Source organism: Cuculus canorus, chromosome 13 (assembly GCF_017976375.1).
Source record: "Cuculus canorus isolate bCucCan1 chromosome 13, bCucCan1.pri, whole genome shotgun sequence".
In the NCBI taxonomy this organism is placed as follows: Eukaryota; Metazoa; Chordata; class Aves; order Cuculiformes; family Cuculidae; genus Cuculus; species Cuculus canorus.
Window position 1 is genome coordinate 4,434,925 of NC_071413.1, and position 27,259 is coordinate 4,462,183.

The window sequence follows — 27,259 nt, forward strand, 5'->3', positions numbered from 1 at the left end:
ACATACAGAAAGAACAGATAATAGGAAAGGGATTGCAGCTGTGAGTCTAGCAAGAGAAGATGTGCCTCAAAGGGGACAGTTAAGCTGAGCAAAACAGATATTGTACTTTATTTAAACATTTTAAGATTTGAGAAGGTTTTTGTGTTAGGAGAAAGCAAGATCCCATGAAGTCCTCTCTGGAAGAGGCAGAGGAGAGCCAGCCCAAGTCAGCTGCTACGTGTGTTATCAGGGATGTGAAGATGCTGGAGCTGGGGAGATGCCAGCGAAAGCCTTCACAACCCTGCTCTCCTCTTCAACCAGGACTTTTCTCCATGGCTGCTGTTGAAATGACTAAATCTTGCAGAAAAGCGCTTGGAGGAACTGGTGTTGTGCAGTTAATGCACACAGAGACAAGGAAAAGTGATCCTAGCTTAAAGGCGTTGAGAAAGGAAGGCAGCACGAGCTGGAAGAGAGTATGTGTGGATCTTAGAAATGGCTCTTGAATTAAGACCTGGGTTGCATTGTTGTTATGTGTGTTAGGATCTGAAATACTTGCAAAACACCCTAAAAGTAAAATGGGAGATTTTTCATTAAGAGTTAAATTCAGTCTCATGGAAAAAAGTGACCGATCTGTGAACTCAGCGGCCCAGTGGAGTCAAGGGCACGGAATATGCTTTCCCAAAGGTCACGGTGACAGTGAAAGCATGCTATGGTTGCCGCACCATCCCGGAGGGGACAGCAGCTCTTAGAGCCGTTCCACTTCTCTGCAAGGCTTTGCTGTAGAAAAACATTCACATTTCAAAAGGATATGTTGACCAGCGTTGTATGGTTTGTGAGGTTTCTTAAAAGCAAAATGAACAGCGAGGAGAAACCATCTGTGTGCCCTTTTGTGATATACAGAACAATCTTGAAAATCTTTGTTTACTTTAGAAATTTTTGTTTACTTTGTCTTTTACTTTAGAAACCTTATCTCTCCCTGTGGGTCCGCCAGGATTATGACATTGCAGGTACTGGGAGTGCAGAAGCTGAGTAGCTGAGAGTAAAAAGGATCTGTTGACTAGTTTAAAAATGACTGGTTTTTTTAACTAAAAGGCTTGACAAGTCACCCAAAAGAAATCTCAGTTTAGAAATATTTTACTTTTTCAAATGGCTTGGGGTTGGTTCTTCAACAAAAAACAACAGCAAACAACACTAAGAATTTCTTTGTCCTATTTTGTTTCAAACATTAAAAAGACAAGTAAGAATAAGACTCTGTAGAGTATGAAGAGGGGAGAACTTCTGATCAGTTTTTCAGGTCGCTTTGACCTGAGATATTTCCTTTTAAACACTCTTCCAGCCCATTGTTTGGCAAGACTAAGCAGGGACACCTTGCCCACATGCTGGTGACCGCAGGCATAAGGCACTGGTCCAGTTATTCCTACAGTGATGGGAGTCGGGTTTGAGTGAGAAGCTGCAGTGCCCCTGTCAGGGAGAATGGATGCTTTCATCTCCCGTTTATTCTGTTCCTCTTACAGTATCAGAACATCAATTTGAATATGCAGTGGGGTGGCCCCGATGCCCTAGGCCAAAGGCTGGGCTGAGGACGTATCGTGAAGGAAGGTGCGTTGGGATTCGACAAGCCGGAGCCGGGCAGCTCTGGTGGGTGCCCAAGCTGGTGCCTCTGCTCCTGAGCAGCAGGGCAGGCAGGGGCATCACCTTGCACCCAGGATTGTCCTTGCAGTGGACAAGGTTGGCCTCATGAAGGCCACAATAGTAATTTGTTTGATTTATTCAGTGTAATTTCTTCATACATGAAAAGATCTGTCTCAAACAGGCTGATACTTTCCGTTTTCTCAGTGATGTTTGAACTTCCAGTGTTATAAAAAGTTGCTGTTAGTTATTACTTAGCTCGCTGTTGTTATTTTTTTCTAGTTTGGGGTGTTTGTGACATGGACCAGGAATATGCACATACGTAGACTTAAATTAATCCATCTGACATGTTTGGGTTTTCTTGGTATTGAACTTTGCTGCTGTGTTTGACTGTTACACCCATTCAGAAGAGCAGCAGGCGCTGCTCAGGAAGGCTTCCCTGGTGGATCTTGATGCTGCCAGCCTGGGAAACGCTCTTCATCCATGGCAGGGCCGCACTTGGGGTTTGCAGCTGGCTTTCAGCATTTCTTCCTCCTGCATAATCCGACGGTGTCTCTGCTGTATGCCCATTATGTTTTTATTGTTCTTTTCTGAGAGGTAGGTAGACTTTGCTCACCGCCTTTTGATGAGGAGTCTCTGGTGGTAATGGATAATGCAAGAAAGTCTTCCCTGTGCTTCAGACACCTTGAGCGGAAAGTGCTTTTCTGATCTGTGACATGGCTCTCTCAGGGGGGCTGGAGGGATAGTGACTTTTTTTAACTGGTTTGCTGCATTAGGAGAGCAGTCGTTTGTTTAGATGCTGGTATTCATCATTGTGATTCACTGTCCCCTTTTAGTTAATTGTATTTGTTTTGAATTTGATTTCCCTACAAATACAATATTAGCTCGCGTTTTTTCCCAAAGTGAGTCCCCTTTTGTTATCACTGCTCTTTCTGAGGACTCTTAAAACCCTTTTAATCACAGCTCTCCTGCTTTCTGCAAAAGCCCTCGCTGAGAGGGTGGCTGCCCAGGAGAGTTGTGGAGTCCCTGTCCTGGGTGATGCTTAAACCCCAGTGGGCAAGGCCAAGGTTCAGAGAAGGGCCTTGATCAGCACCTGCCTTCTCTCCCCCTGGAACTGCAAGTGCTCAGGGCAGGGCTGAGCTGGTACAAAACCATTTTCATCTTGTGCTGCTGTGTTTTCGTGCTGGTCTGCCTAACCGGCTGCTGGTTTGCCTCCAGAGCAGTTTGAAACATCATCCCTCTCCTCAGTCTGTGGCCTGCTGTGCTGTGACCAAGAGCAAGCAGGCACAAGGGATCACATTGTAAGAGGTCCTGAGTTCCCAGGGGATCGTGGGGTCCTGCCGGCTGCTGCCTCCAGGGCAGAGCCCTGGGCCAGCCGTGCCCCTGAGCGAGGTGCTGGCGCACGGCAGCCACAATCACTCCTGCTGCTGCCAGAGACATTTGCGGCTTTGCTAGAAACACTGAAAGATTCTTTATCACTTTTGTCTTTCCCTAGCTTTATCCAGTTTGTGCCAATCTCCTCAACCCCAGCTTTACATAAATCTGCTGATTGCAGTAGTGAAATATAGCTCTGTCCTCGTGCTGTAGCCTTGTGTTAAGTGAGACTGCGCAGACCAAGTGAGTGAAGTCGCCTTGTTCCCCTTCCTGCTCCGTCCTGTTTGCTCTGCAGCAGAGAGCAGGTGCCAAGGTTAAACGCCGTGTCTGCCTGTGTGTACGTACTCGCTGGTGTGTGCAAGCATGTAGGAAAAAGCATTGCTGTCTCCAGGGCAGTGCATAGATATTTGCTTGTGTAAATGCATCTCAATGTGTTGGAAGAGAGTGTCTGATCATACCTTAATTAGTCCTCTAACAATCTACAAAGGTCAGTGCCAATTGCCTGTTCATTTACATTTGTAATTGTGATGTTTCTTGATTGCACATTAGTTGCAACTCATTCCCTCCCACCCCGCAGAAAACACATGCAGCAGCCTCAGCAACAGCCTTGTAGACACAAGGACCTTTGTCTCTGCTTGTGCCAGCAGCACAGCCTTCACTGAAACTTTTGTGTCTTTTATGGAAGAGAGCTTTAGAAGCTGCACTCCACTTCCAGTAAAGGGATGATAAAGTCATTGGCAGGGAAATTATATGGACATCAGGCAAGAAACTCAATCCTCCTTGAACTGGATAATTAAAGACAATTAAACTTTTATGCTTGCTCTGAGAAGTGTGCTAATTATGCAGGAGACAGGGAAGTGGGCCTAGGCTGGATGTTCAGCTGCTTTGTTGGTCAGAAAGAATACAGTTTTAGGGGCGGGGGCTTATTTTCCTCTACAGGGTATTTTTGGACATCTATTGCTGTAGTATCTGGGCTGCTGCCACTGCAGATGTCAGCCCCTTGCTGCAGAAGCATCTGTGTAACGTTACCCATCAGCTAATTGATTTTTAATGATGGGGGTTTAGAGAAGAAAAAAACCCCAAGCCCATAATAAAACACAAAACATTCTCAAGATGTAGGGATGGGTGCACTTATGACTCATAAGTTAATGATAGGAATAAGAGTGAAACAACCTGCACCAAATTTTCATTCTAGCTTTAAAAGTGTTTCTTTCTAGAAGGCATCGAGAACAGGCATCCTGGTTCGTAACTTAGACAGCTGCGCGTGGAGTGTCTCGTCTGGAGTGGCACTGCTGTTTTGTCTCCAGCACGCGTTGCACAGGGGTGTACACGGCTCCCTGCTTTACTCTTATCACATCGCTTATCACATGCCATCCACACGGCTGTGGATTTGTTACAGCCCCGGCTGCTCAGCCTGTTTCTCCTTAGGCAAGTGCAGTTCATGATGAATCTCTTTCCTCCCTTACCTGTTTCTCCTTACTCTTCCTGTTGTCCATCTCTTGTCTGCTCTCCCATTCTGAAGCTGTCCTCCTGCAGGAGGAACAGAGGGGGTTTGCCCACTCTTCACATTGTGTAGGACAGAAGTCCATCAGGTGTTCCTCACCTGCTCTGGAGTCCTGGGCATCCCTGGCACAGAACTGCTGCTTCGAGCTGCAAGGGTTGGGGTCTGCCACACCCCTCGAGTCAGGACAAAGTCCTGTTGCTTGCAGTAAGCTGAACCTGAGCTGAGGGCCCTCAGGCGGAAACACCTCATGCTTGGGCTCTGCGGGAGAGTCACTAGATCGAGAAGGCCCAGGTGGAGCTGAGGCAGGAGACCACCTAGAGTAGTATGATGCCCAGGAGTTTCATTTTCATCGTCCTGATGCACCTTACTTCTCCTTTTCCAAGGTAGTTTTGAGTACCACAAGCTGGACACAGTCCGAGGGGCTAATGAGAATGCTTTTGAAAATACAATAACAAAAAAAGTAGGAGCACAAAAAAATCTAATTTTGATCTCTACAGTTGTGCTGGAGGCCATTACGCAGCTTTGTGGGACGAATAAGGTGACTTGTGGAAAAGTCATGTAGCGTTTATTGGGAAATGCTGACCATTTCTCAACTCCATGAGTCATTCTGTAGACTATTTTACAAAGTTTTGTATCCTTACTGTGAAAATCCATAGGAAAGCTAAATATAATGGATTCTCTTTTATTCAATGCACCTCCAGATTTTTTTCTTAACACCGTATATTTCTGGAGAAGCTCTTTGTCCTTGTGGAGGTGGGACTGTTGCCCTCAGACCAGACTAAAACAGCCAGAGGTACCACTAATTTTTGAAGAATTATTTTGCTGGACAGGAACAGCGAGGAGCTGCCGTAGCCTGCCCGTTGCACCGCGGAGAACTGCTCCCCTGTGGTGGACATACTGTTTCAGCAATACTGCTAGGCCCTGCCAGATCCTTAGCAGCCATCTTCTTCCAACACACAAAGTCATTGTTGGGGCCCTCGCGTGTGAAGAGTGAGGGCAGGCTTTCTGGAAGCTGTTGCTGAACTCGGCCAAGCGCAGTCAAAAGCCCCTTTGTTTGGGCAGGAAAGGGGCTGGAGCGGGTGTCAACAGGAGGATCGCTGCCTGCCCGTCTTCCCGTTCCTGGCCTTGCTGGAGCATCCATGCTGCTTGCTCTGGACCGGCCCCTCTCCCCACTCCAAACGGGTTGATTGCAATTATTTAGAGGAATAGCTTTACTGTAAAGCTCTGCTCTGGTAACCCCTTTATCGCTGCTGGCTGGCAGAGCTCCCCAGGAGGAGGGAACACCCTGTGGGCTCCGCTTTTCCCCTCTCTCTCTGCCCCCCAGGCAGAGATGGATGCACTGTCCACCCGCGTCTTCCTTGTATTTCAGTATTCGACCTTCTAAAGGGCTGTGAAGTGTAGACTAGAAATCAGGATGTGAATTTTTAATGAAACCAAGTATGTAAACAGAACTGAGGTATAGCTACAGCAGTTGCCAGATGAGAAAACCCCATGTGGTTTAAAAATAGTAGTTACCAAACGCAGCTTGGCTCTGCCTGTGGGGCTTGCAGACAGCTGGATGCTCATATGGTGCTTGCACCTCTGTTTTCACTCTGAGTCATATGAAACACTTTGCTAATGTTCCTCTTTCTTAAAAGTAGTTTTGTAGCTGCACTAGGGATGCAAAGGCATCGCCGTCAGGAGAGAGGTGATGGTAAATGGGAACGGAAGCAAGTTCCCATGTGATCGGGAGCAGATTTATTCAAGAAACACTCAGGATGTGGTTTGCAGTATGAAAAGGTTTCTCTTGGACAAAAAGTTTTCTATTCAGCTGAAGGGAGGCTTGATCTCAGCCACGTTCATCAGGTTAAATTTGTGACTTAGAAGTCTTGCAGCGTGCATTATCCTCTTCCTCAGCTCTCTGTGCTGCCTTCTGTCCCGTCCAGCCTTTGCAGTTCCTCCCTTCCCTTGGTGGCCGTGCCCTGGATTTAGGAGTTGGCCCAATGGTAGAATGAAGTGTAACAAACAATGGTGAAAAGGGGAGGGGATCTTCCACAGCAGCCTCGTGTGAGGGAACTGTCCTGCTATTTTCTCACCTTGAAGAGTGGGCAACCATGCAAGGCATTTCTCATTCACAGTCATCAAGCATGGAGTAATTATTAATGTAATTTGTTACAACAGGGATATGAGATGCTCCTTTGGAGTGGATTTTTCATGATTGCAGGCTCTGTACTTCCAGTGGAACTTTAAGACTTTTGAAATGAAAATGGGTAGTGCCAAATTATATTTCTCCCTGCTTGAAATAACTCATATTTATTAAGATCTGATGTCCTCCACTTGGTCTCAATTAAAGAAAATGCGGTCGTTGCTAATGCTGGAGGAACATGCATGTTGCTCTCCTACATCTGATAGAGGTAATGGAGGGTTTCATAAAGGAATAATTAGTTTGCTTTTGTAAGCCTCTCTCCACTTTTCCATGGGACTTAATTGCTCAGAACAATTAAAAACTTTCCAAAGTGGATTCTTGTATAGCGTATGCAGGAGAGCAGCATACAGTTTATCCTACGGTATCTACCAACCAAAAGCACACTACGGCTCTGGCTCCGCTGGTGATGCACAGGTTTATCTGGCTGGAACGTGTGGCCCTTGCAGAAGGCTAGGGAAGTGCCATGTGCAAGGTGCACACTGAGGGATTTGGTGTAGAATTTCCTACCTGGTGCAAGCAAGGGTTCCAAAATTATGTTCTGCGTGCCATCTCCTCCCTCTACTCCTGCCTCTTATGGCTGGAGAAGCTCCTCTGGTCTTGCGCTGCTGACAGTCACCCCCTCCTCCTCAAAACACGATCTCTTCCTCTGGTGTTTAAAAGCTAACCTCATTTCACATGCTTCCTCTTGCCATTTCCAGGCTTGTCCTTGATTGACACATTTAATAATCTGCCAACCCAAATGACAATCTGAGCTCCTGTGTGCAAACATCAAATGCTGCCCAGTTTCATTAGCTTCTCTCGGGCTTTTTACCTCTCTCCGGCTCCCCACAACCCAATATTGTCTTTTCCCAATATGTTATCTGTAACCTCCTGAAGGCAGCAGCCCGCTCAGTCTTTGTTTCTGAAGTCTTGCATGTAAATCCAACCAAATCATCGGTACATGAATCGTCAAAGAGATGCTTGGTGCTCGTTGCAGCAGCCTGGCCGCAGCAGGTAGTTGAGAGGGTGCCAGGAAGGCCATCGGGTGCCTTGTCGCATGCACCCAGCTTTCTGCCGGGGGCTGTTCCCTGCAGCTGGGGATGCGCAATGGCTTTGTTGACGAGGAAATCCATTTCTGTCCTCTCATTCTCAGACAGAGAGAGTAATACAAGCTATCGTCCTGGTTTGAGAAAACATTCACCCACGGTGCAATAACATACGTGAAATAGCAACAAAGGGGAAAACAGCTCTTGGCAATCTGTATGTTAAGCTGATTAAATTCGCAGTTCCCCTTCACTGCAGCATTTCTGATCTCTGTGCCAACCCCACCAAATACCCCCACATGCAGGATTATCATCTTGTTTTCCAAGATCTCATGTCATGTGTGTTCATTTAAAGCAAGAGGACAGCTCGTTGCCTTCTCCTTTGTTGTTCTGCTGAAGCTTGGAATTTTTTCATTTTTTGTGTGGATTGAATGGCTTAAGGACCTTTTACCTTTCCAGCAAGTTCCCGATGGGAGTAGTGGTATTTCTGCATGGGATCTCTCCTCTGGAGGCTGTCCAGGTAGAAAATTCTCTCCTTCATGGCTGGACAGAGAGACGGATGGAAGCTCTTGGTTCTGCTTTAGTTTCATATTGCTTTAATGCTTATCAAAACCCAGCAAAAGTGCATCTTGCAGCCGTGGGTCATGGTTACTGTACACAGTTAGCTCTTTTGAAAAGTCTGAAGACATGAGGAGAGCCACGTACTTTAAGAAAGTCAATCCATTTAGAGGATTTCTGCATTCACAGAAGGGAACTTCTCTGTCCTGGCGTTATTCTGTAGCATAATTTCTAACTGTTCCTTCCTTGTGTCTCTTTCCCTACCCAGACTTTGAAATTATTCCTGTCCCAGCTGCATCTTTTTGTCTTTGTGCATACAGGGCACCATGGGACTGTTGAGGTCTGGCTTTGCAGAATGCAGAATGGGGATAAAATTGGTTCCCCTTTAATATCTGGCAGAGGCAGATTTCCTTTGTTATTTATTTTTTGGAGTTGGTTTTGAGTTTAAAGTAAAAAGCAGTTGTGCCTTCGTTCCATTTTGACCAACCAGCAGTGAATAGATAATCTCTAAAGGATATGAAAGGTTTAATCATTTTAATTTTGTTTTTATTAAAGTTTATCATGACTTTTTTTTCATGTGCCCCTGGTGAAGCCGGGGGGGGGGGGGGGGGCAACAGAAATCTACACAAACCCCTAAGCATTCGCTTAATGAAACTCTCTAATGGGAGGCGCCTGGCGGGAAGGAAGTGGTTAGATAGCTGGGTTGGGGCAGGCAGACCAAAGGCACGCTGTAATATCACTGAAACGTGGCAGGAATCTCATAAACTCCCCATCCAGCTCCAGCAGACACTTGTCACTGGGAGCTCATGGCTTTCATTAAGCAGAAAGAGAGGAAGCTCTGACGGCTGACTTGTTCCAGAATGTTTTTCTTGTTCGGCTGCATCTTAAAGCCCTTTCCACTTAAGAAAAGTAAAGGGAAAACATCACCACATGCAGTAGTAAAATGCTGGGAAGCTCCTGGTCCCTCTCCTGCTCTACTTTTTTTGCCTCGTCGGAATAAACTCCAGAGCCGGACTGGAACCAGGTTGTCAGGGCATAGCATCTCTCCTGAGCTTAAGCATCTGCTGTTTCCTTTGGGATAGAAGAACTGTGTCTCTGTCCTTGCGGTCTCACCCCTGGTACTCAGTTTTGTTACCAAAAGCTCTGCTGCCCGTGCCGGCCGCACCTTCTGCTTCTCTTCCCTTTTTTTCTTCTCCCCTTTCAGTTTTAGAAAAGGGAACTTTTCTCTTGAGGACTTCAAGGTGGTAGTTGCAGCAGTGCCGATTAAACTCAAGATTGAAGGGCTGTCCATTTTGGGGGTGAATCAGTAAACCCTTGAAGACATTGCAGTTTGAACGGCAGTGGATACTGCAGCCCTATCTCAAGACGTGTTGGGTAAGGGTTAGATGTCAGTGTGAGCGACACAGGATTCATATTAGCAGCAAACTCCACTCATGTTTAAAGTCTCAATGGCACAACTGTGCAGCTTCTGTCCAAGCCTTGCTCAGATGTGCTGTGTCTGACTGAGTCCCTGCTGCTGGTAGTAAGGGAAAAACGAAAGCTTCCAATAACTTGAGGCACCCATGCTCCAACGACTGTTCCTCCATGGTCAACCTGAATTTATGATGTTCATCTCCGTAGTATTACATGGTGGTAGCTTACCTCTAGTATCTTCCCTACAGGTTTGGCTGTTCCAGCCGTTGCTGCGCTGCTGTTTTCTCCCTTTCTACTCTTCTGGGCTTCAAATTAAATATACCTGGAATGAACGTGCCTTCTTCTGTGTGAACAGGTTAATGAGTTTAGAGAGTTTCCCCACTTGCATGCTTTTGTTGGTGTATTAGCTCGGAGTCTCTTTTCCTCTTCTGCTGTTGACCGGGGCTGGAAGCTCTGGCACAGAGAATTGTTCCTACCTCAAGACCTTCTTTCCTGCTAATTTGCCCAATAACATATTAAGTGGGGACAGTGACAAAAGGGAGAAGTTCAGTCCTATTCAGCTGGGCATAGGCTTTGTGTTCAAAGGCGACAAAAATGAATAACTTGTTTATAAGTAGACGTTGGAATAGGATGAGGAGGGGGCATGAGAGGGAAACCTGCCTACCAGCCTTCATGCCCAAGCTGTTGCTGAGGAGCTGCTGATACAGAACAAGAACTCTGCTTCAAACTAATTGCCTCACTGAATGCTGCACGAAATAGAACAAACCTCAGCCTTTGCTGTCAGTGCTGCTCGTGCTTCCAGGGTTTTGCCCTGCTCCTCATGTTGAGGTGCAGCCATGCCCCACTGCAGCATCGCGGTGTCCTGTGGGGCGTGGTGACCAGACAGACCTTCACAACTTTATGCTGCCTATCTGGTTGTGCAGCCCCAGCGCAGGAGAGCGCTGGACCCCTGCCAGGAGGAGAGGTAGGAAATGTAAAGCAGGACCTCAGTCTGCCAGATGGTATTTCAGGGTCTGCTGCAGCTCCACCCGCACTTAATTTTGGTATCTCTGTGATGGGCAGCCTGGAGTCTCACCTAATGACTCCTGAAGTAGGCTTGGGGGTGCGGTGCTCTGCTGGGTCATCTCTGCTCAGTCCTATAGGCTCATCCCTAAGGAATGTCGGAGGCTGAGACCATTTCCCTGGGAGGGATTTTGTCTTGGATGCACGTTTGGGTCTTGTGTCACAGCCGCATCTCTGGAAGGTGGCAGAGTTTCCTGGATTCCATTCTCAGCTGTTTTCTTCCCATCTGCACATGTCAGCAGTATTGAACCTTTCTGGCTGATTTCTGTGATGTGGGGTAAAAATGAAAGTTGTACTTGAATCCAGGCATCTTCTCCAGACTTGTGACGAAGTTCCTGACTGCTGCTGGTCATGTTCAGAAATGGGGTTGACTCTCTCCGATGCTGACACCGAAAAGGTCTTGCAGTTCCACTGGTCCTGACCAAGGACCTGCCATTTCCTTTCTGGAAGAAGCATCAGCAAGTTGTCAGGAGGTGATGGACAAGAGCTCACCAGCTCGAGGTGGGGCCACACTTGCCTCTGAAGGTCTCGCCGTGTAACCGGTAGCTCACACAGTCCAGTTTGGTAGGATGCTCCTAGGCAGAAATGCCAAGCTTATATTCCTTCTACAGTTTTGTTGCAGCGTAAGAATAACAAGGAGAAAGGGTGTGGAATGGTTTGTGTTTCTTGGAAGTTAGACACACAGTCTGGATGGAGTGTCCCTCGGTATAACTATAATTCTGTATTTTTCCTTTTCTCCTGAAAATGTTGTACTTTTTATGTATAAAAGTGCTTTTAAGAGGGTGTCTGAGTGAGTCTAAACAGAGCCCCCCCTGGGTCTGGCTGAGGCAGTACCGGGCGTCCTGGGCTGTGACAGTAGTTCTTGGAGAAAGCAAATCCATGCTTTCTGTGAAAGAGGAAACTGCGTCGTTCAGATGGGTGCAAAAGGTGCTTTTATGGAACTGTTTCTGTTCCTCATACAGAACATTTACATGGATTTCTGGTCTCCAAGTCTATATTTTCATGAGAGAAGTGGTGCTTTTGCACCGCTGGTTGTAGCGTTTTCTGAGATGGACAAAGTTACATTCACTTCTTCCTCTCAGTGAGAACTTCTGTCCAGATGTTTAGTGGAAATAGCAATGGAAGACACTGCATGAGCTGATGGAGGACATAAGACAGCATCCAGGAGGCCTCTGGGCCTTTGATTAGCAAAGATGCTAAGCCCGCATTAGCTTGGTCCTTATGTTTTAAACATTTTTGACTTATAGATTATAAAAAATGTTGCTAATTTGTTTCAGCAGTTCTCAGAGATGTTAAAAGATGGGACTGAAACTCCAGAAGTCCGGACAACATCACATTTCTAACACAGGTGAATAAAAACTTGCTATTGCTCTGTTTAGGGTGTCATCCGTGGAACAAAAAGAATCTCTGCATACTCTTCAAGGTGGTGGTGAAACTGAATTCCTTGATGTTTACCGTGTGCTTTTTGACCTTTGGAAAGGATAGTTAGTGTCCCTTCTCATGGTCTTTCTTTTAGCTCTTCAGAGACAGAAGATTGTCCCTCCACGTGTCAGTCCTGCAAGGAGCGTACTCTCAGCCATTCCACTTCTTGCTGAGACCAGTGCAGGCTTCTCTCTCAACTGGTCAGCCAAAGCAGTTCCAAAGGGAGAACCAAGCATGGGAGAGCTTTTCAAGAGCTTGCACACTCAGACCTGTAGCACCAGCACATTAATGTGTCGTCCTGTTTGGAAGGTGACTTTGCAGCTTGTTGCCACTGAATGTGATGATGTGGGGTTGCACTGTAGGCATTGTTGCCCTCTACAAGAAACACAGTTGTTCATAAAAGCTGATGCAAGTCCGTGGGGTCATGCTCAGTGCTGGAGGAGAACATCCTGCACCTTTCCTCCCTTCAGGGAATATCCCTGGAGAGCATCAGTTCCTTTCCTGTTTGTTTCTGTCTTTTCCCTGTCCTGATTCTCTCATGCTTCATCTTGCTGTGGGAGCACATGTCTGATGGTCTTTATCTAACGGGTAGGGCTGGAGAAGGAGAGTGGCTGACCTAAAGGAAAAAGTGCTTTGAAATCTTTGTTCAGAGGATGCATTATGAAAATGGAAAGTATTCTCATCCTGCAGCTCATTTGTTAGGATTATAGACTTAATTGCAAGAGATACAGAGCTTGGTTTCTGAAATTGATTTTGTTTTTCTTTAAAGGCCATAGGCAAAATGGGATCGCATACATTATCAATGGGGTGATTTGTGAAACGAGGGTTTACAGCAGCTCAAGTAACCCCCGGACTGACCCACTCCAGTGTTTTCACTGTTGTTAAGCGTACTTGAATGTGCATGCCAGGGTAATGCTCTCCTGTGTTCTTGCTGGTGCATGGTCCAGTATTTGCCTGTATTTCTCAGGCTTCCTTTTCTTTCTGTAAGGCTTATTGGTCTTCTGGCGATGACATTAAAGTCCTCGGAGCTGCCTGGGGAGGAGCCACCACACACAATTAGTTTTCCACTAAAAACTCAAGATTGTTGAACATCGTATGTGCCAACACCACTGCCTTGCTCTGGCTGCTTCAGAAGGAAGTTTGGGGGCCTGTAAACAAGTAATAACCTGTCTCAAATAAAAGTCTCATCCTTATTCCTACTAAAATTTAGTTCATGCCCTTAAGGAAGAAGGTTTCTATTTCTTCCGAATAATCAGTTTGCTTTCCTAAGTTGTACGTTTTGATGCCCTTGCCATGTATTTTGTTTTGACCTCAATGAATTCTCGAGGCCATGAGTTCCAAAGGTTAATTGGGAGCTGTATGAGAAAGTGTTATCCATATTTGCTTCAAATTTGCATTTTTTTCCATGTTCCTGTCAATCCTCCAGAGGCTGGAGGATGAGAGGAGCAGGATTGGTCCGGCTCCCTTGAACCAGCCTTCATTTGGATGCTTCTGTCAATGACACCTTATTTCTTTTCAGACCAAACAGCCCTAATCACCCCTTCCTTTTCTGTGTTAGGTACCTTTATCCTACCCCTCTTTTCAGCCTTTCCATTCATCTGTGGCCGCTTCATCAAAGAAATGACAGCGTCTGATTTTTCTGTCCCGTTCCTTGTGTGTCCCAATGTGTTGCTTCTTTCCCATGCGGCGTCAGGTGTAGATTTCCTTTGGTTGGCCTTTCCGAAGCTGCCACGATGCACTGTGTCCATCTCCACTTCATGCCCTCCCTGGTCCTGCCTTGGGCCCCGAGCGGTGCGTGCAGGGCCCCTGCGTGGCCCCTGCTATCGCTCACCCCTCGGCTCAAAGGGACGGAAAGCGGGGATGGACTGAGCGTGACTCGCGAGCGGTTTTCTCTGCTTTTCTGATTTGCCGGTATTCATGCAGGGCAGACGCTTCTGCTCCTTTTCTGGGAACTACTCTCTCATTTGGTTACCAATTAAGCTGAAGCGTTCTGGCCTTTTCCATCCTGCTTTTTATTGTTATGAAGGGTGAATTAGGGCTTGGTGTTTAGGATTGTTCTCTGGCCTCCGCTGCTACTTTGCTGCCTCCTTTGTGGCAAAACAATGGCATTAATTTTGGCCTTTGCAGGCAGGCAGGCAATCTGGCAGCACACAGTGCCTGTCCGTTCCACTTCACTTGTGCAGCCACCTCTCCTTTCCACATCACCTACTCACTTTTCTCCTCCTATTCTTTTTTTTTTGCCTCCCCTTTTGTACGTGCATGTGTGTGTGTGTGTGGTGTGGAGGATTGCTTGGAGTTTATTTTGTTCCAGTCTGGGAGGGGTTAGAGGTCACAGCGTGGATGCTGAGCGAAGGGAAGCAGGCATGTGGGCAATACGGAGTGTGCAGACCTTTCCCTGCTCTGCCTCCTTCCCTGAGCCACTGCCTCGATGGCCATCGTGGGTCTGATGAGATTTGGGGAGTGGGAGAAGAGTCGTGACCCCCTGTTAGCTCTTCACCAAACAGTCCCTCTTCCAGGGCCTGCGAAGGCAGTGACGTGGAGGTGAATGGAGAGCTCCTGGTTAGGGGACGGGGAGGTGCCGACACGCGTGAATCTGAAAATGGCTGAAAGTCAGAAATGTGAAACAGAAGTCACATGCATGGCAGTACCCCAACATCAGCTGCGCTCCTGCTAGGGTTGGGTCACAGCTCATGGGGAAGTAGTAACCCCATGGTGGTCTGAGGTCTGGATCCTTTTTTGTTTTCATTTCAATAATATAAAACAGAATAGAGGAGTTGGAAGCTGTTGCCCACAGTCCGTTGTTGTTGACAACATGAGGCAGTGCTTTCCCTGGCTCTGCACAGAGTAGCAGTTCCAGCTTGATATGGCCAGCAAAGTGATGAAAGGAGGATGTTCTCTGTGTCCTGGCCTCCAGCCTCGGCACGTGCCCGTATGCCTCTTGCCGCCTCGGGGCTCCTGGTGGTGTGCTGGCAGAAATGCTCTCCAGGTCCCACGGCTGCTTTCAGCCCTCGGGCGAGCTGCTTTGGCCTCAGCTATTTTCCCTCTCTTTACTGAGATTTTTTGCACAAGACGGCTCTTGCCTGCTGGCCCTCAGCCAGCCCCGGACCCCCGCCGAGTCTCCTTCTTGTCCGAAGCAGCGTGGCAGGCGAGGTGGCTGCCTGGCGTCGGGCGAGCATGTCCTCCACTGTTGGCAGCAGCCAACTGCATCAGCGGAGCACACGCACGCAGTCAACAGTTTCCTTTCTTCTGCACAAATTGGCAAGGACTAACCTTGTCATATCTAGTGCAGCGCTAACGGGCGCCTGCCTCCAAGGGGTAATCATGCAGGCATAAATTCGGAAAGTTGCTAAGCTATGAGCAGTCTTATGAGCATTAAAAGTGTCCTCTTTGCCAGAAAGGTCATTCATAACTTGGCTGCGCCGCTGATGTACAGTCAGTGATATTGATTGATTAATGTATAAAAAGCACCAAATCCATTTGCTTCTATGAAAGAGAATAAAGTGCAGTCGACTCTCTCTTTATTTTCACCTCATCCTTTTGTTTGAAGGACGTTTTTTTTTTTTCTCTTTTTGTTTTGCCAGCTAGGTTTAAGGGGGTTACAAAAAGCCAGTTTCTGCCAAGTAATGCGTTCACAAAGGGAACATTGATTCACATCAGTGTCGCTTGAATTACCCTTAAAGGTTTGCCAAGGAGTTGTTCTTATATTAACCTTCTGTTCATCAAAGACGAAATAAATAAATAAGTCATAAAATCAGCTTCACTGCCCACACTAGAGTTGGATGCAAAACAGGAATCTCTGCTGTTAGGAATTTGTGCTCCAGGTACTGCTGCTCAGCCCCTCTTGTCGTGCTTTAAACCTTTTCCATCCTGCAGAGCTGCTTTGTCCTGAGTTGCCCTGGCCAGCCCCGCGTCTCCCCTCTCCTGGTGTGGGTGCACTCCCTCTGCATTCACGGCTCCCTCTTCCCAGGGCAGCGGGACAGGCTCTGGGGCTGCTCAAAGGCTTCTTGATGAGGGTGCAAATCCACTCCAGCGCAGAGATAGTTCTGAGCCGCTGCTGCGCTGCCCTGGGGGTGGTCGGGTGAGCAAGGTGACGAGACAGGGGCACCAGGGCCAAGGATTCAGCCTCGTGAACACAGCTTGGGCTCAGCGGAGCCCCGAGCCTGCCGGAGTTCAGCTGGTTTTGCAGCAGCTGCATCCTCGTAGCTACCTTGGGTGCTGGGGCCATGTGTTCCCCCTTACACTGCGTGATGTGCGAGTGCAGCATTTGCTTTGTTCTGAACTTGGACGAATGTTGACAGTGTTAGGAGAGGGGGATTCCTGCAAGGGGGTATTTTCTGATGGATTTTGTGTAAAAAGTTGATTTAATCATTGCAAACTTAACTGGAATGATTTCTAGTCATAGAAATATAGCCTTGTGACAACCCAGAATGTTCTGCCCTGTGTAGTTTTAGCATTCTTTTGATTCTCCTTAAGTCCTGTTTGTTTTTCTGGGCTTCTTTGGCCACTGCTAATTAATCACATGTTGTTCTCATTTCCTTCTGGTTAATTCTGAAATGGGAGATACTCTTGTGCCTGTGGAGCTTTGTGCAGTGTCTCACCTTTATATCTCCAGGGTGTGTCTGCTTTGTCCGTCCCAAATTATCCTCTCCACAAGTTGGGAGTGCAGGGTGTTGCCGATATCTGTTCCTTTGGGGACAATGGCTGTGGAATGTGTGTCCAAGTGCTGGCTGTTCTCTGCAGCAGGAGCTGTGTTGGTTTTTCTCAGTTGTCTTAAACTAAATAATTTCTGTGTTTTCACTTGGTCCCTGTTCCAAAACCCGTGAAGGACCATTTGGTAGCATTTCTTCTTTTGAGCAAAGAGTTTCTTTGGCTTTGTTCTGCACGTCAGGCAGCTGTGCATGTCACCCTGGTCCGTAAAACACAAAGCTTCGATATCAGCCGCACTTGGAAATGCCTCCGCACGAGCTGTCCCCGCCTGGCTGTCGTGACAGTCTTCCCAGCGCATGTGAGTGTCGTGACAGTCCCCAAGTTCTATGTGTCATTTCAGGTAACCTGAGCTGCTCAGCGGCGAGCAGCGCAGGAGCCCGTGGCTTCCAGCTCAGCTGCATGTTAGTGCTGGTGACCTCCCTCAGCTCCCGAAGCACCGGCTGGAGCAGCGGAGGGACTCAGCTCCCAGCTTCGCAGTTGTGTTAGATCCCAGTTCTGCTCAGGGCTGTGGAAGTGCGGCGCTAATGCTGCAGCATGAAGTGTGCAAAGTGCCTGTGCTCGGATGCACTGAGGCCAGTGGGGATGTTACAGTGCTTTGTGGAGCATTTTGAGGGATGCTCTGCAGTAGTACATGAGCCCGTGGGTAACTGAGGTACCACCGGCTTCCACAGTGCTGCCCACGTGACACTTTTATTTCAGTGTCTCTTACCAGGCAATGAATGATGGTAATAATCCATGGTAACTGTTTAGGGGGTGTGCTTTGGTGTATATCAAAAATGGTAGAGCAGGACCACCGTAGGGTGTTCTTCCCACACGTATATCTCTGCCTGCACGTTTGCTTGCATGGCGCAAGCACTCTAGTGAGCGTTGGACCTTGTGCTGCCAATCTAACATCCCCAAGAATCAAACCCCTGGAACCCCTGCACACCACCCAACACGGCTGACAGCAGGGGTTGGCACCTTGCATTCCCAGGAAAAGCTTTTTCCCTATGGCTGCTGCAAACTCAAAAGGAGAATCATCTTATTTTTTAATCTTTTTCTCAGATTGTGGGAGAATTGCAGAACGCCAAGGCCCCCTCCCCCTCTGGCGAGGCGGTAGGGATTGGATCAGACGATACAGAGTGAGCATGCTGAGAGTGAATCCATTTTCTCTCCTCCATCTCCCCAGAATAAATTAGAATTTGCCTGATTTAATAAAATGGCTTCATCTCTCTGCCATCTTTTCTATCTCCCATGCGTTTCATCCCCACCCCCACTGCAAAATAATAGATCTCGACTGTATAGCATCCTGTTATAGGCTGGCAATTTAACATGGAAGGTACATATGTAAGCGTCTGCATGCACAGCCTGCGAAAGGCTCTGGCCACTCAAAGTGCACAGAATTTGTCCCCGTATCTCCATTTCCTTATTGTCAACTGTGATAGTTATAATTGCTGTCGAGGTCAGTGTAATTTACTGTCCATCTGTCATTAACCTGACCTCGCGGGTGGATGTGACTGCCATGCAGATATTGTTTGGGGACTGGGAGTGGTTAGCGATAGAAATTGTACGGCAGAAATTTGCCCCAGCCCCTCTTCTCTTTAATTGACACGTATTTGTCTATGCATGGAGTGGAACTGGAGCTCTTTGCCGCAGACTGAGAGGAGGGGTTGTTGTTAGAATTTAGATGGTTTCACTACAGCCGAACCTTTTTCTTTCACTTGAATCTGGTGTTTTAATTTCTGTTTCCTAGGTTGATTTTTTTCCTTTCCGTTCTGACACTAATTATGCCAGGCGCGTTGGGAGCGCTTGCTGCTGAGAGGTACCCAGCTAAGTGTTAAGAAAGGTTTTAAAAACAGACTGAACTCTTTCTTAATGAGGCTCAATCGTGCTCTCCTCCGGGTGGTTTTGTTTTGCTGATCTGTCAGTTTTTCGAGGATTTAATTGCACTTTTTTCATATTAGTCTTTGAAATGGGGCTAAGCAGCTTTCTGTAAAATAAAATATGAAAAGGGAGAGATGTTACTGGCTTTCCTATTTTCTTTCTTTGCTTTCATCACTCTGGGATCATCATCTGCCACTGACTCCTGGGACCCAACAGCAGTAAAGAACAAAATTTATGAGAGCAGCAAACGAAATGGCAGGCTTGACCGCTATGGTGGCTTCAAAACTGTAAACCTTTGCAGGCAATTTTCTTTGCTTCCCTGCTTCTCAGGCTGGCTCCCGTTGTGTCACTGCTCATGCTAATCCTAGAAGACCTTCCAAACGTTTATTTTGGAGGAGGAAGTAGGAGGCGAGGGAGGGATAGGGAGTGCTGAAGTGGCTTGTCCGGCATAGCTCATTTCCTGCAGAAATGACACAAAAACTATTCAGAACTGAGCACTGCTGTGAAGCTCCAGAACAGTCGGAGACTCTCAGAGCAGTGGAGGTTGGCAGGGACCTCTGGAGGTCACCCTAGCTCAGAGCCAGGCCAGCTAAAGCAGTTGGCCAGGACCATCTCCAACGGGGCCTGAAATATCTCCCAAGGATGGAGACTCCCCAATCTTTCTGAGCCCATTCCAGTTCCTCAAGAGCTGGGAATTCAGGGGAAAGGATGCAAAATAGCTGATGTTGGACTGGGAAGAGGCAGGAGAGAGGAGGCGGATGTATCAGTGATGCTATTATCTTTATGGCATAGGAAAACATGTTTGATGCAATCAACATGGAATTCTTAATTGCTTCACTTACTTCTGCGCTCCTCGTGGGACAGATTGTACAAATGCAAGAGCTGCCAGGACCCTCATGTTAGCGCACTGTCCCTGCTGTACACACTATTTTTAACTAGCGCTTTGTTTTGCAAAGATGCACAGAGCTGCTGCTTTTTTTTTTCTCAAGGATGCTAATAAACAGCAGAGGCAGTAAGAGCTTTCTCCTCCGCCTGACAGTGACTCTGCTTTCTTACCCTGCAATTTGTTTTTCCTTCTGTTTTCATTTACATTTCCTTCATTCCACTTTCTCTTCCTTTCTTTTACCTTTGTATCTCTCCCACCATCTTTCTTTTTTTCATATTTATCCCTTAAATATTTAAGGGTCTCTTTTCTTGTTAGTCTCAGCCTAACAAAAACCCTGTTTTCCTTTCTTCGTTCAGATGTGAGTCTTCCTTCCTCTTTTAGTTCCCAGCATATCTCTCATGAGGATGTAAAATCCAAGAACCAGATCTTTGAGATTTCAAAATAAAATAAAAGTAAACTCTGCTTTAAAAACACTTTAGCAGGAAAGCCAGGCTAATTGTAAATCAATGAGTCTTAAAATGCAGCATTGATCTCCAGTTAGAAGTTTGAAGGGGAAAGCAGTAATTACTGCACTGAAGGTAGATTTTTTTTCTCTTAGTAAGTTCTGGGCAGAAGGAAGGCTCATTAGGGCAGCACTTCGGAATCTGAGTAATTAGTTTAAAAAGTACTTTTGTGATGTTATTCCCATGGCTAGAAATTATCGGAGTCTTCACAGATTTATAGTTCAGCTCTGATAAGGTTTGATTTATTATTGTGTTTGGCGGGGAAGAGCCTTCCTACATAATCACCTGGGTGAAGATCCGGAGCAGAGGTGAGTCCAGGAAGGATTGCCATGGGCACGCAGGGCCACCGTGTGCCAGCAGGTCACCCCGGCGCTGGGTGGAGCTGCCAGCCCGGCGGGCTGCATCACACTCTTCGTGTCCTGCTGGCGCTTCTCCCAGGCATGGTGTGACGAGGGGATAGGATTTGCGCGGCAAAACCGCTCTGTGCCTGCAGCAGCGGCTCCCATGCATTCGTGCAGCTGCATGCTCAGCATTTGTTTCTTGACTTGCTGCGTCTCCTCTGTGGCTGCTCGTCAGGCCTTGTCCTTGTGCCTCCTCGCTGCAGTGACCATGTCTTGTTTAGTCTTGGGCGCTCCCCGGGCCACTCTGCCTGCCCAGCATGCGTCCCCCACTGCTGGAGAAGTGCTACGGTGCCGAGGTCTCACCCTTTAGGCTGTGAGCTGTCGATCTGTGGTGTCCCCAGAGCTACAGAGGCTCCAGGATGCACGGAGCAGGTTGAGGTGTGCACAGCTGGTCAGAGAGGGACTGAGAGGTGGTGGCATGCTGGAGAACCAGGGAGAGGGCAGAGCCCTGGCCACCAGCTACCAGCCCGGCTGCTGCCAGGGCGAGTGCCCCTGTAAACCCTCATGGCAAGAACGCCATTCACGTGTGCCCTAAAGCTTGTAGATTGGTATTTTTCCCAAATTCTTTTGTTAGATTTAGCAATTATATCTCTAGATACTCTCATTAACCTTAATTATCTAATCCCTTTTGTGAATATTGCTGAATTCTTGGCCACAGCAACATCCTGTGACAGTGATTTCCACAATCTAATTACCAAGTCTAATTCTATAGGAGAAAGTGTTTGTTTCACCTGCGAGGTCCCGCGGATCCATTAGCTGCCGGGTTTCCTGCACTTACACAGCTGCACAGGCAGAACTGAGGAGGTCAGCAGCTGGGGAGAGGGACGGAGGTCGGGAGCATTGAGCAGCATGCTGATATTTCCATCTGCCTGTGTGGCTGCAGGAATGTTTACTGGGCTTACTGCTACAGTGCATATGCAGCTCCAAAGGAAAACAAAACCTACTGCTTCTTCTATCAGGGAGTGCAGTGAAAGGATGAGGGGAACGTTTTTAAACTGAAAGAGGGGAGACTTAGATTAAGTATTTGGAAGATATTTTTTCCTGTGAGGGTGGTGCGACTGGAGCAGGTTGCCCAGAGAAGTCTTGGGTGCCCCATCCCTGGAGGTGTTTGAGGCCAGGTTGGATGGGGCTTTGAGCAGTGGGAGGTGTCCCTGCCCATGGCAGGGGGGTTGGAACTGGATGATCTTTAAGGTCCCTTCCAACTCAAGCCATCCTGTGATTCTGTAATTCTAAGACAATGGATGTGGCACGTGTTTGAGCCTCTTGTTATCCTCTCTGGCAGTGAGCTGACTTCTGAGAGCACTATCATCCTGGGCTACAGGATCCTGTCCTGTGGTGGGCATATAGGATAATCCCCAGCTGTCCAGTTGCATCAGCTGGAATGCTGAAATCAGCTCTGATCAGTACCAAGTACAGTCTCTCATAGGTGTAGAAAAACTAAACCCAGGTAGAATGGGATTTGAGCTCTTTCTGAATGTGTTCTACTTTTGAAATCTGTTTGGCCAATAGACCAATGGAAAATGGAAAGGACAAAGTCTCTGTAAGTCAGTACAGGGGCTTTCACTCCTTGTGAATGTCATTTGCCTCCTGTCAAGTTAGCTGAAGGTCCCTTCTTCCTCATGGGAGAAATGGCTAAAAAGATCTCTTGGTCTTCTCCAGATCACTGCCAGTTTTCTGCTCTTTTATTGGACTGTCCCTTGTGCCACCTTTCTCGGAAAAGCAGGACTGATCTCTTCAGTTTGTGTCCAGGGAAGGTTTAGGTCTTGTATTCTTTAGATGCCTTTCTTCCCCCAAAGATCTGCACAAGGGGCTGTGTGGTGTTACCCCCAGTACTGCATTTAGCATTGCAAATGAGACTGCTGAGCTCATGCAAGACCGTGTAATATTCTCCATCTATTTCCCAGCGTCGGCTAATTCTGCACATGAGCAGCACAAGTCCTGCTCTCCTTTTCCAGGTTGAGGTTGGTGAAACGGATGCAGGCACCGCCTGGGATGTGGATGCCTGCAGACCCATGTGACAGGACTGCGTAAAGGGTATGAAATGGTCCAGGTTCACTCTGGAAGATGGGGTTGGGCAGAAATAGTAAGGGCTTATTGTTCTCTGTCAAAACTATGCTAATTGTGGGGAACTGACCCTGTAATTAAAATTAACCCATTTGCAGAGACTTTCTGGCATTGCTCTTGAGCCCCTGCCTGTCCTTTGGGAGTGGGTTTGTACTTCTGCCCATCTCTCCAGTGTGTTAAGTCGGGGTAGTCGTACAGCCCGACTTCTTAATGTGACACCTCTGGCTGTCCCGCTTGCATAGCTTGATAAATATTTTTACAGAAATGATTTAGTTTGCAGTGACTGTTATAGATCTGATTCTGCAACAGGAGGAAAGGGGAAGGTCTCTGGAGGCAGAAAACCCTTGTGTGGCAGAAAGCCTGCTGGGAAGTCAGCTCAAGAAGAATTAGAAACCCTTTAAATAAATGCTTACTTGACATGACTCTGTCTTCCACAGTCTAACAAGCAGGGAAGCGAATGGCAGCCGCTGGCCAGAAATTGATTGCATTAATTGATATGCCAATAAGAGAGCTTGTTACATCCGCCATTGGTTAGGAGGCCGGCTAACAAGTCCCGCTGATCAATGGAACCAATAAAGATTTCATCCATTAATGAGCAACATGGTAATTAATGTTATCCATAAACCAATTAGCCCGGGTAGCTAATGTGCTGGTTAGCACAGTGAGTGGCAGAGCTGCGGGTGTGCGCAGCCCGGCCATCCGGTGCACAGAGGGCATCGCTTCTCTGGTGCGACTGTGGGGTTCAGAGAAACAAACTGCTCCCTCTGGGCCTCTCTGAGAGGAAGAAAGTTGGGAGGATGGCTGATGGGATGGGTCTCTTGTTCTGGGAAGGGACACGTTTCTCTAGATTTATGAGGCAATTTCAATGATGTCTTTCTTTTCTTCTAACCTTTGTGTAGCACGCATGAGGGTCTTTTCCACTTCTAATGTGTTCTCTGGAGATGTGCAGGTTTCCGTAGCTAGTGTCCAGGTGACAGAACACAGTGTTTGGTTCCCTGCTCCATGTCGTTGGAGAGCTGCTTGCCTGTTCCACCTAGACCCCAAGCTCCTCCATCCAGCTCGCAGGAGCTGCCGTGCACGCTGTTGCATTGTGCTTCCTCTGCCCCATCTGCGTGAGTAGCTGCAGTACTGCAGAAAACCCAGCGTGTGTGTTGAAGGCAGTCATCTCAAACTGCTTGCCGTGGGGTTGCCTTGAGTTGCCATCTGCCAGCTGTGGTAGGAGCACAGTTCCAACCATCCCCTTCCATGACCAGGGGACAGCAGCGCCCTGGAAGGGCAGCTCACGATATAGGGCTGGGCTGCCTCATCGGTAAAGAGGCATGAGTTGGTATCAGGGGTTTTGGGGGGCAGCCCTCTGCTTGCAGTGCTGCCTTCGGTAGCTCAGCGATCATGAGATGCTGACCATGGGTGCAAGGAGGAAAAACACGTGCAGCAGGAGGACAGACGGACAGACGCACCCCTGCAAGGCTGCAGGTGGGAGAGAGGTCTCAGGAGCCTGCGCAGGCACTGGCCCTCTCGAGGCATCCAGAGGGATCTGAGCAGGAGGGGCAGGAGCAGCCCCGGCCAAGCACTGGGCAGCACAAGTCCCACTGTTCTGCTGTGGAGTTGCCTTGCATTGTTGGATATTGACCCTGGGAGACCCCTTGTGGATTCCCTAATTGAAAATTAATACCAGATCAATGCCATGGGCAATTTGCATATTGATCATAAACAACTTCGAAGGCACCAAGTGTGTGTTGGATCAATAGAGCATCCCCCCGCGCCGCTCTCTGGGAGAGGTTAATGCTTCGGGAAGTTTGGTATCTGCTTCGTGCCGGCAGTGGTGGTGGCAGCCACGCTGGCAGTGCTCTAGTGGGGGCAGCTTGTGCCAGACTGGAGTTGTAGTATCAAATTAACAGCCTTCTCCTATGGTTCAGTTTGGAAAGGGAGAGGCTTTTGCTTAAATGTTTGTTTTAAAGCAAACAAACGAGACCCAGCAGCGCCTTGCAGTGAAGGCGAAGATGCCATGCTTCGTGGGCTTCTCTCCCAAAAGCAGGAGTGCTGTTTACTGGGGACACCAGAAGAGAGCTCTTCGGTGTTTTTGGTTTTTTTTCCTGGTGTTTTTGTCCTGTATTTGCTTTTTGAGGGCAATATTTAGGTTTATTCTCTGTCTACTTGGGACATTTACGAGGCTATTTGAACAAGGTTGGTTGAAGGGAACAAATATTTCAGATCAAACTCCAATTCAAAAAAACCCAAAAACTTAATCCGAAAATATATAAAGAACCCTTGAAAGCCTTTTGTTAAAGAGGGGTGTGCAGAGGCAGTAGAGATTAAGCGTATGGATGGGCGCTGCTTCATCTGCTGGCTCCTAATCACGTGTGCCAGTTGCGTGGAGTGGAGACACCTCAGACCCCACAGCAAATTCTGAATTAGCCAGAAACCTGGAGTCGCCCATGGCTTGGGAGCAGAGGGGTGGGCAGGGCTGGGAACCTGCTTCCCAAAGTTGCCACTTGTTTTCAGAGTGGTGCCGGGCGCTTGTGCGCAGCCGGTGGCTCCGGGAAGTCGCTGTGCATCTGATTAGCGCATTACTGAGCTTTCATTGACTCGGCTGCGCCGCGCTGATGAACTGAGACTGGGGACAAGCACTCGTAATTGAGAGAAATAAATTCTTATCACAGGCCTCTGCTGGAGCCGCCACCTGTGCGTGCGCCTTGGTCCGGGTTTCAGGAGCATTGCAAATCCCTGGAGCACCCGGCACACCCTCATTAGTGTTTGAGGAAGACGAGCATGGGGACTGTGGGCACTGAGGAGTGTTCCAGAGGTGAAGGAAGGCTCTGTCTTCCCAGCCCACTGGCCGTTACTGACCTGGTCCTGTCCACTGCTTGGTGGACAGCTTGTGAGCCATGAGCGTTTTCACGATCTCCTTGAGAGCCTCTCTGTCTGTGCTCTTCTCTTTTCCTTGATCCTCTGTGGTTCACTCAGGAGTCAGAGCAACTGTTCAGCTCCCTTCATCTTTATCTTAGATTTGATGGCAAGTAAGAGATCCTTCCCTGGTGTACGACGGGACATGGGCATCATGGGTGGAAGGCATTTTGTCTTGCTGCAAAAAAAAAAAAAATAAGGATGAATATAGAGTTTCTTTGAAACAAAAATCATCTCCCATTTTAAATTAAAAGAAGAAAAGAAAAATTCAGGGGTCAGCAGGGTTTTGCAGTTCGGATGCAGCACGGAGACGTGCCGGGAAGCCCTCCCTCCTTGCTGCGGAGAAGCTGTGTTCAGATTTCCTTGGCTGTTAGCAGCCCCCGTAATTTTGCCCGTTCCTCTGGGCTGCGGAGCAGGCTGCCTCCGTTAATGCAGCACCGGTGGTTGGGAGGTGAATGGAAAGGCTTCACTTGACATTCTGTGACCTCCCTGGTGCAGCAGAATACCAGAGAGCCAGGGCTGAGATTGCAGTCGCTTTCAATTACTTGAAGCCAAGAGAGGTGGAGAAAAAGGGCCTGTTGGCTCCAGGAAGCTGAAATCTTCTGCTGCTGAAAGGTTGTTAGTACAAGGGGAAAAGCAATTACTGACATTCTGCCAGTGCCACTAACCCAAACCGGGGAAGGGGCAGCTCAGCTCTAGGATGTGGCCATCTCTGCCTTGGTGGGTGATGTGGGGCTCCTCAAGTGTGTCCCGAGGAAGCTCCAGGGCTGAGTTTTCTGGGTCTCTGCTGCCTTTTCTCGTCAGCATGCATACGGGAGCTTGCATATGGTATCTACTCGCTTTTCTGCAGCAACTGAAGCTGTGTTTGGTATCAGAGAGCTCTGTGTTTAGCACTGGCATGGGGAACCAGTGGAGAGATGGAGGCAGGGAGAGGATGCCTTGCCGGCTGTGCACCACCAGGGCTGAAAACAAAGCTCTGTGTCCTTCCGCAGAGGGATGAGACCACGGCTGTTCACACCACAAAGCTTTGGTATTGCAGATTTTTATGTCCGGTTAACCTGTGGAGGTAAGCACACTTGTGGTGACCAGAGTGTTGAGAGCCCCTCAGCTGGCTGGTGTCAGTGTTGTCTGACCCACTGGGTACATCTTCTCTGTCAGTCTCAGGGCTCCCAAGGGATGCTCCTCAACTTTTCCCTTTAAATGCCCTTAAGAGCCCACAAGGCTCTCTGCAGAAACTGGATCCTGGAACTAAGCTCCAGCAAGAGCCCGGCAGCGTGACACTACAGCCAACATTACTGTGATCCAGTCAAGAATGAACCAGCTAGACCACGCACTTGAAACCTGTTTGAACTTATTCGATGGGCAAACTGTCCTCAGAGACGTTTGCTTAGAACCATTGATCATTTTTTCCCATTCTTTGTAACAAAAAAAGTTTCCTTCCCAGGAACAAGGAATGCTGATCTGCCACAGACCCCCAGACCACAGCCACCAAGCTGTGAGCTGGTCGTGTCCCCCTGCTGCCGTGTCAGCCCCGCCACTCTCCCTTAGCCGCCCTTTGTCTGTGTCTGTACTTTATGGTACAGTGTGTTTCAAGAATATTTTAATTGTCCCTAAACCAGGGCACTATAATTATGGCTTTCTGAAGTTTTTAGCTAAGCTTAAAAGAACTCCAAACATGCTGAGGTTGGGAATTGCTTGGGAAAGGGAGAAAGAGGGTCAGCAACACATTAATTAACTTTTCCTTGGAGCGATACCATGGAGAGTAAGAACAGAGTAGGAGTTT

The 27,259-nt window shown here is 47.9% G+C and overlaps 1 protein-coding gene across 1 annotated transcript in view; it reads left to right on the forward strand.

The window, feature by feature from the left end:
* Positions 1 to 27,259, forward strand: part of ZFHX3 (zinc finger homeobox 3) — a 421,065-nt gene that overhangs the window by 348,807 nt on the left and 44,999 nt on the right.